Source organism: Hyalella azteca, unplaced genomic scaffold, assembly GCF_000764305.2.
Source record: "Hyalella azteca isolate HAZT.00-mixed unplaced genomic scaffold, Hazt_2.0.2 contig14662, whole genome shotgun sequence".
Taxonomy (NCBI): Eukaryota; Metazoa; Arthropoda; class Malacostraca; order Amphipoda; family Hyalellidae; genus Hyalella; species Hyalella azteca.
In genome coordinates, this window is record NW_025944539.1 from 582413 (window position 1) to 593196 (window position 10784).

The following is a 10784-nucleotide window of genomic DNA, read 5'->3' on the forward strand; positions in this document are numbered from 1 at the left end:
TTATAAGAAATGGTGAACTTTTTGGCTATTTTCTTTACTTTTAAATTCCTGGTAAATTATTTATTGCAACAGCTTTGATTTTTCTAATGTTTTGCAATGCATCAATTTCAGTGCAACAAACCTAAAATACTACCTTTAAGCTCTAATACTACGGATATAGACATCTGTACATAACAGCATTGCAATGCTTCATCAAGCCTGTATTGTATAGCATCACTGTCTTGGGCGTCATAACGTCTATCACAACATCTCAATGATACAAAAAACATACGTTACCCTACAACGCGTCCATAACATCACAATGTTACATCGGCCTGGCACTGCCACAAACGGTGCCTTTATGCGGACAAAATTACTTGCCGTTTCACATGCCTGACTTGCTGTTTCATTTGCCTGACTTGCTGTTTCACATGCGTGATTTGCCGTTTCACATGCGTGATTTGCCGTTTCACATGCCAGACTTGCCGTTTCACATGCCTGACTTGCCGTCTCACATGCCTGATTTGCCGTTTCACATGCCTGACTTGCCGTTTCACATGCCTGGCTTGCCGTTCCACATGCCCGACTTGCCGTTTCACATGCCTGACTTGCCGCTTCACATGCCTGGCTTGCCGTTTCACATGCTTGACTTGCCATTTCACATGCCTGGCTTCCTGTCTCACATGCCTGACTTGCCGTTTCACATGCCTGACTTCCCGTTTCACATGCCTGACTTGCCGTTTCACATGCCTGACTTGCCATTTCACATGCCTGACTTCCTGTTTCACATGCTTGACTTCCTGTTTCACATGCCTGACTTGCCGTTCCACATGCCTGACTTGCCGTTTCACATGCCTGACTTGCCGTTTCACATGCCTGACTTCCCGTTTCACATGCCTGACTTGCCGTTTCACATGCCTGACTCGCCGTTTCCATTACTTGACTTGCCGTTGCAGTTGCCTGATTTGGCGTTTCGTTTGCATTACTTGCCATTTCTTACGCCTTGCCGTTTCACATGCCTGACTTCCCGTTTCACATGGCTGACTTCCCGTTTCACATGCCTGATCTCACGCCCGCGACGCTTGATTAAATTGTGACCAGATTACAGTGGCCATGGGCGCGGGCTTAACCTCGAGGCCACGAAGACTAACGCGGTTTTCAGTCTTCAGAAAAAGTAATGAGAGACTGCGATGTGCCGGCTGTAAGAAAATGCTGATTAAAATGAAAGTGTGTATTTTTCTCGCCCTAGAAGTGACAGAAATTAGAGTGCAGTGAATTGAAGATTAAAATGAAAGTGTGTATTTTTCTCGCCCTACTGTATAGTTGACAGAAATTAGAGTGCAATGAATGGAATGCTTATTTTTCAAAACCGGTACCTCAATGAATAAATAATTTATAATTTCAAGCATATGTGATGACAGTTTATTCAATAAGATGAGAAATTATTAATATAAAATAAATTACTTGATTATTAAACAAACACGAAGATTATTTTTCCTTTCTTATGTCTCGTAATTGCTATTTTCTTCTCAAAGCATACGCTAATGGGCGAAAAACTGACGACCGACAGAAATATCAAGCTTCCTGATGAACAAAAAATTTTTAATATAAGTAAACCGATTTCTGTGACTTCCATACAACGTAAATAATTAAGCTAAGAAATTCAAAGAAAACTCCGACAAATTTCCTTTCCCCTGAGGACATGCAAATTGTCTGTAAGAATTAAGGGTGAGAGTGACTTTTACTTACTAATTTATTCGTCACTTACGCGCGGGACTAAGTGAATAAACAGCGAGTTTATTCACTTAGTTGAGCGATGAGTTTGACATAGAAAGTTTTAATGAATTTTGGTGAGGCGTCATTGAATATGCGGAAACTCTTTTGCATAAATACGTTGACTGCTAAGCGAAAGATGGCGGCACAATCTCAGTTTATTAACAGCGGGTATTTGCATAACAGCTGATATTAGCACGACAGCAGATATTTGCATAACAGCAGATATTTGCATACCAGCAGATATTTGCATAACAGCAGATATTTGCATACCAGCAGATATTTGCATAATAGCAGATATTTGCATAACAGCAGATATTTGCATACCAGCAGATATTTGCACAACAGCAGATATTTGCACAACAGCAGATATTTGCACATCAGCAGAATATTTGCATAACAGCAGATATTTGCACAACAGCAGATATTTGCACAACAGCAAATATCAGCATAACAGCAGATATTTGCATAACAGTAAATATTTGCACAACAGCAGATATTTGCACACTAGCATATATTTGCATAACAGCAGATATTTGCACAACAGCAGATATTTGCACAACAGCAAATATCAGCATAACAGAAGATATTTGCATAACAGCAGATATTTGCATAGTACCATTAAATATTTGCATAACAGCAGATATTTGCATAACAGCAGATATTTGCATAACAGCAGATATTTGCATAACAGCAGATATTTGCATAATAGCAGATATTTGCATAACAGCAGATATTTGCACAACAGCAGATATTTGCATAACAGCAGATATTTACATAACAGCAGATATTTGCACAACAGCAGATATTTGCCTAATAGCAGATATTTGCACAACAGCAGATATTTGCACAACAGCAGATATTTGCATAACAGCAGATATTTGCATAACAGTAAATATTTGCACAACAGCAGATATTTGCATAACAGCTGATATTTGTATAACAGCAGATATTTGCACGACAGCAGATATCTGCATAACAGCAGATATTAGTATAACAGCAGATATTTGCATAACAGCTGATATTTGCATAACAGCAGATATTTGCACAACAGCAGATATTTGCATAACAGCTGATATTTATATAACAGCAGGTATTTGCATAGTACCATTAAATATTTGCATAACAGCAGATATTTGCACAACAGCAGACATTTGCACAACAGCAAATATTATTACAGCAACAAATATCTCCAACAAAGACATCGTTTTTTAAAGCTCAGCGCAATATGCAATCCGATGCTGTTGCTCTGGTACATAAAATTTGTTAACAGAATTCGATGGTCTTTTTAATTGTTGACGCTTCATTAGCGCTTCAGAGTCTAGGTGCATACAAAATTATTTTAATTTGTTATAATTTATAGAATTTTTCGTGCATTTTTTGTGTAAGTGTTCATGGAGTCAAACTCTGATTTACGATAATCATTGTTCAATAAAATATTTTGTTGTGATTGTAAAGAATTAATTTTAATTTAATTTAAATTTTTTCTAAATTATAAGAAAGAAATCACTGGAAATAATTACGGGTGGAAGTTTCATATAATAAAAGCTCAAATGGAAGCAGCAGTTGATTGTCACTGTCGTTAAAATATCTTCAATTATGCATTAACGGACACGGATTACTTATGTAATTAAATAAATAAAATGTTTACCTAGTTTCTCATTGTTTTCAACTGAATATTTCACTGAAGCTGGCAGAATTTTCAAAGAAATTTCTGCGACATTAACTGATATTTTTGATTACTTAGAACTGAATTTGTGCGCAACTCTTGTAAAATACAACATATATGTACATTGTATAAGTGTATGTATACTGTATTTAGATACGTGTAGCCTGTATATATACTGTATTTAGATTGTTTAGCCTATATAACATGAGTCTAAGTACGTATAGCCTGTATCATGTATTACTTAATCTTTAGTATACCAGGTTAAAATAAGCAAGAACTTCACGTTAAATGGAGCTATGGAATGGACCTTAGGATATTTTAAACGATCACAAAAATTCGTTACAGGAGTTCTGAGGAGACATGAGTGTGCCCTATAGTTTTAGGCGCGAGGCCTACAAGTGGCAAAGACTTGCATGGTCTTTATCTCTTGGTCTTTATCTCTTGGTCTCTATCTCTTGGTCTTTATCTCTTGGTCTTTATCTCTTGGTCTCTATCTCTTGGTCTTTATCTCTTGATCTTTATCTCTTGGTCTTTATCTGTGAGTCATCATCCTATGGTCGTAATCTCTTGGTCTTGGTCTCTTCTGGCCATAGTTTCAAACTCGCTAAGTGAGCGTAAGTACTTACGCTCTATTTTGAAGTACATTACGCTCTATGCTTGAAAGGTCGTCAATGATTGGCTGATGAACTTACGATCTCTTAACTTTTTTTAAAGTATAAGCCCTGGTCTATATCTCTTGATTTTTATATCTTGGTCTTTATCTCTTGGTCCCCATCTCTTAGACCTTATCTCTTGGTCTTTATCTCTTAGTCCTTATCTTTGATTTCTATCTCTTGGTCTTCATTTTGGTCTTTATGTCTTGGTCTTTATCTTTGGTTTCTATCTTTTGGTCTTCATTCATGGTCTTTATCTCCTGGTCTTGATTCTTGGTCTTTATCTCCTGGTCTTGATTCTTGGTCTTTATCTCTTGGTCATGATTCTTGGTGTCTATCTCTTGGTTTTCTATCTCACTTTTATCTCTTGGCTTTTATCTCTTGGTTTTATGTCTTGGTTTTTCTGTCTTGGATCTTTATCTCTGGGTCTTTATCAAACCTATTTGTCGCCGGCCAAAGAAGCGCAGCAAACTAAGTATTTACTCAGCCATAGCTGAGCTCTTCAGTAACTTAGGAAACTCTCGAGTGCCTCTCTTCAGAGTATTTTAAAAGCCTCTTCCCTAGATAGGCTTTATGCAGTGGGCACCTTATTCACTCTAAGATTGTTGAGTGTTTCAAGCTGAGAATATTAAAATCGGTACATTTGCTCAGAAATAGTTACTACGAGTCGATTTAACAACGCCAGTTTAACAATCTTAGGAAATTTTACAATTTTATCTAAAATTTCATATTTTATTCATTTCAGATCTTTCTCTGAGAAAATATAATGTTATTTTTAATTCTCTGTGCGATTCTTGTTATGCGATTTTCATGTCTATGCTTCTTATTTTTACTGAAATTTTAGTTTTAATTTTTTGATCAGGGCAGAGGATGATGTTGGGTTTTGTCCATTAGGTTTGCTCGTCCTGAATGTCTGAAAAAAATTTTTTTAAAGGCCTCCCACACTCACCATTCCAAAAAAGGGAAATTCTCTCTGAATATTTCATCGCGTATGAAATATTCATTCACGTATCACGTTTCATCGCCGCTGAAAAGCCGAGCGAGAGGAGCAGTCCAAAATCTGGCAGTGCAAAAAATTAGGTTTTAAAAACACGAACAACGTTTCGAATGTTATAGTAGTGAAGCAATGTTTTTTTTAGCACATTTTCTCATTTATGGAAAAAAATGCACTATTGTGCTCGCCATGTCCGTCTGTCTGTCTGTCTGTCTGTCCGTCCGTGACCTCAAGTTTTCGTCGACGAGAAAATGCGCTCTCTGTCACTCACTGCAGTGAGTACTGAGTTACATTTTTTCTTGTTCCAACCATGTCTCTGCGGTCAAAAAATATTTCGGTAAAAGAACAATCGTGTTTATGCTGACAATATTTTTGCGTCCAAACAGAGTTTCGGAGTAATTTTTGGTGCTTTATTTCTTGATCATCTTCATATTTTCGTGATTTGGCGATTATTTCTAATCAAATGATTGTTCAGTAGTATCCTATTTACACGATTTTGTGCATGTGTCGATCCAAATGTCATCATTCAATGCGTCTTGTGTACTTGATAATGAATGATTGATACATTCGAAACGTCCTTTACGAATTAAAATGCCCATCGGTACCCGGGTTTTCGATTTACCAGTGCAAACGAAAAGTATTGTTCGATATATTTTAAAAATAATAAGAAAATAGCTAATTTATAGATATAAATGCATTTTGGAAGTGGGAAAATCATTTAGCAAAAATAGAAATATATAATTTTGCGTTAAGAAAACGGCTTAGGCTTAGAAGCTTACATTAATTATCCTGTCACTTAATTCGAACTTTTTCAAAGTAAATTAAATACTCGAATTAAATTTAAGTTCACGAATGGATTTTTAATGCAGGTTTCATTGAAGACCAGAGAGTATTTCTTATTAACAATTTTCTTATTGTTTTTCTCTATTCGGCGAATTAGGCTCTTGATAGGAATTGAAAACTCAAATATCAGGTTTCCAAGGGACATTTTATTATAATTTTCGACGTTTCGAATGCAACTTCGTTCATTATCAAGTAGGGGAAGAGTTTTGCAACACTTAAATTTGAAATTTTGAAATGACATTAGGGCAAAGTACGTGTATGCAAATTGTCAATAAGAAATACTCTCTGGTCTTCAATGAAACCTGCATTATGGGTAAGGGACAACTTCTGCCAAACTACACCAATGTTCGAATAGATTTTTATAAATATTTTCATTCATTTTCATATATTAGCAATTTGTAGTACGTTTTCAAAAACCGAATTAAAGCACTATATAAGCATTTAAATTTAGAAAATATTATTTTTTAAGTGGAATGCTAGAATTAGCAACAAGGTGATATAAACATTTCAGTCTCAAACTTGACGAAATAAGAAATTTCCATCCACTTTTTCTACAGTTTCTCTTTCAATTTTACTACTGAATGAAACCTGAATTTTTTTTATTTCATAAAAACAGCAACAGGAAAGTTATATATTCAACATCCCGAACAATTTCAGCAATGAACTTATAAATTGCGTAATTGGAATGTGAATTAATACATAAAATCATCTACTAATAATCTTGCTGATATTATGGCTTGTCGATAGCTATTCTCACGGTTGAACTAGTATAAGGTTGACCCATGAGAAGCTCATTTCGCGGATGGAGCTTTTTGTTCGCCTGTGACGTCACTGATCTCAGTGACGTCATGGGCATTAACCAATCAGCGAAATTCGTTCAAACCAGTCAACCAATCCGTCATGGGAATGACGGGTTTGTTTACGTTTTTTGATTTACGTGACGTAACAAGAAAGCTGAACTGAAAGGCGGAACTTCTCGTGGGTAAACCTTACATAGTTCAACCATGGCTATTCTCATGGTTGAATGGCTATTCTATTCTTGTTATAATAAATGCTCTTACATGTCAAGGCTTGATAATCTCTTAATTTCCCCTATGTGTCGAAAAAATTTAATATATGTGTTCATTAATGCATTAAAAATGTTAAAAATGTAATTAAATTAGTAAATCCGCTGTAAACTATCAACGCAAGACAATACGCTTTTAACTAGAACTAAGACGTTGCCCTCAGAACCTCAATTGTGGGTAAAATGTTTCCCATAGCAGCGGTGAAAACTGAGGGGATTTGTTCATTATTTATTGTTCCTGAATTGATTTGGTGCTATTGACAATTTCGTGCGAGTGATTGAAGTGATGTTATTGATGTTATTTCAAATAGATAGAATTCGACGCAGTGTTACATCTTATCAATTTAAGGTAAGTTTGGAATTAGGGGAATGACTTTATTATCATGATAAGGTATGAAATTGCACATATCCATTGAAAGAGTCATGGAGTGTAAATGTTTCAGATGATATTGAAAGTTGATAATATTACGGTATCGGATCATTTTAGTTAAATTATAAATGTTTTTTTTTTGCGTTGTTTGTCTATATAAAACTGGAAAAATTTATTCAATTGGGATCCAGATTGATAAAGAAGTTATATTTTAAAACATTTATAGAAAAACCCGAGCAAATTTCAGAACGCCCTTAGCTGAATATGAACTTCTGAAATTATTATCATACATCCATTACTGTAACACTTAATGCTGGGCAACTAAATTAACGGAATTTAATGGTTTTTACCGAACATTGTGCGGGTACAAATTATTATCCGGCAACTGAGAAATATCCATATCATTTTTCAAAAATTCAGAAGTTTACGCATATTTTTGCAAATTATTGCATGACATTCAGGGCGAAAAAAAATTATTTAAATATTTTACTATCTCTTTCTTTTCTGTGCGCAAATATTAAGCGAATTTATGATGATTTCATGGAAAAGTATATTTCATAATTTTTTTCAAGTCGAGTGAAAATTACAATTTTAAGAAGTGAAAGGAAAAGCATATGATAAAAACATTTAATGTTTCATTTTAAGTGCTGTTAGATCCTCAGAAATAAGCAAATTGCTTTTTGATGAACACTGAGCGACGAAATGTTTTATTGTCGCATGTTTAAGTGCCAAAGAACAAATGATAAATAATTGGACTTGTTTAATATTTTATTCATGAGAAAAGCATTGGATCATTTCCAAGAAGTTGCGTGTGAGTCAACCAAGAAGCCGACACAAATTTCTTTTAGCTATTTAAGAAGATTTGTTATTGTTAATTATTCATTTATTGATCATTTTTAATGTAATAAAAAAGTATTGTTTCTGATTTCTAATAATTATGAGGGAAAATGTATAATCCTCAGAAGAATTATGCGCGCTTTAGAGTGAGATCTTCGTTTTGTATGAACAATAAACATCAGGGCCTATACTTTCAAAAAAGTTAAGAGATCGTTAGTTCATCAGCCAATCATTGACGGCCTTTCAAGCAAAATCCACCAATCATAGACAAGAAAATAGAGCGTAATTACTTACGTACACTTAGCGAGTTTTGAAAGTATGGCCCCTGAACGCTACCAGATATAAGGAATTATTTCGACTTATTACAATTAAAAGCTACACGTTGCAGACAGCAACTTGAGTTCACGACCATCGTAGAACTTAAGTATACCGAAAATATATATATTTTTATTTTTTTATATGCCACCTCGTCGCCAGCGTAAAGCTTAACCATATCGTGAATTTAACATAAAATATTTTTTTTGTGAAAGATTTAGATTGATATTTGTTGTTACAGAACTTATGACGTAATGCTTAACGGGGAGCACACATTTCATTCAGCTGCATGCAGCTGCACACCATTCAGCTGATTGCAGCTGCACCTCATTCAGCTGCATGCAGCTGCACATCATTCAGCTGCATGCAGCTGCACATCATTCACCTGCATGCAGCTGCACATCATTCAGCTGCATGCAGCTGCACACCATTCAGCTGCATGCAGCTGCACATCATTCAGCTGCATGCAGCTGCACCTCATTCACCTGCATGCAGCTGCACATCATTCACCTGCATGCAGCTGATCATTCAGCTGCTTGCAGCTGCACATCATTCAGCTGCTTGCAGCTGCACCTCATTCAGCTGCATGCAGCTGATATTCACTTCCATTTCCATTTGCTCTAGAATTGACAGTGGAAAACTCTTTGTAAATATCTAAAAAAATGCCTGAAATAAATATATGAAATTTGTAAATATCTGAAATGCTGAGAAAATTTGAATAAAAATGATTGATCAAATACGCTTGGAATTATAATGATTATATTATATGTTTGTACTTCTATTATTAGTTAACCTAAATTTAAACTTAACCAAGAATTCGAAAGAAAACGGTCAGTCTTAGGCTTGCAATTTGCTATTTCTGTCTATTGCTCGTTGTTTTTCATATCATATTTCATGTCTAATTTGTAAATTACCTCTTACGGATTATTAATAATGATATTTTGTAATTTTTATCACATGATTTAATTGGTTTTCAAAATATTTCTATAAAAAATATGATGCATTTCTATCCCTTTCTCTGCTAATAAATTTTCTGTTTAATTTATAACTTCTTGAGTATGTACACACAGAATAAAAACTATAAGAGATTTATAAGAATATAAGCGAACCTATACACAGTATAGGTTCGTCATTAATTTTTTTAATTATGGCCTTTTACTTGCGGTCTTAATGATCTGCTATGGTCGTCTCTGAATAGCTCGAGAGATACGAGCATTGCGATGAAAGATACGAGCATTGCGATGAAAGATACGAGCATTGCGATGAAAAATACGAGCATTGCGATGAAAGAAAGATACGAGAATTGCGATCAAAGATACGAGCATTTCGATGAAAGATACGAGTATTGCGATGAAAGATATGAGTATTGCGATGAAAGATACGAGTATTGCGATGAAAGATACGAGCATTGCGATTAAAGATACGAGTATTGCGATTGAAGGTAGGAGTGTGAATCTTACTGCGGCTTCGTTCGTTCCATTGTAGTCCTAGTTATCAAACGCACATAATTTCACCAATGCAAAATGAAGTGAGAAGTATTTTGTACTTATTGATAATTATTTATTTTACATGTCCATTATTAAATTCTACTGTCCACGTGTTATTAGTAATGGACTTGCATAGATTCAATGAATAATGAATCAACGTAGAATATATGCAGACTGTGTAACGTTTATAGTTATTTTATACTAAACTAACGACTCTTTATTGGTCTGCGCAAAGATTTATTATAGCTTTAATGCCAGTTTCACCTAAACTTTGAAATAATCTCGTCACTTAAAGTTACACTGAATCTTAACTTACTGAATCTTACTTACTTATTTAAAGTTACATTTAATATGGGAGAGATTTGGGAAAACTACTCGGTTTCTGTGCCTCGAGAAACCTTCGCTTCGAAGTTCGCTTCGCTATACATCTATAGGCTTTTTGCAAAGAACACTTAAGAGTGGAATAAAATGCCAGAGTAGTTCTTGAATTTTTTGCGAAGGACTTCAAGTTCTGAGTATTTGTTATCAATTCCAGCATAATTTGAGTGCTGTTTATTTTATGATTTTTAATAAGATGGTCGCTTCGGAGGAGATTTCACGATGGGTGAGTTTTCATCAAATATTCATTCAGCAATTCATTTCATTGTATTTATCAAGGCCATTTTATGATTTATCATAAGATTATCGAAGAAAATTTTCACAGTGATATATAGGTCCATTTTTACAGATAGGCTGAAAGATCAAAAGCGAACAATGTGCATTGCTCGACTACCTTATATACTATAGTAAACGTTTCTT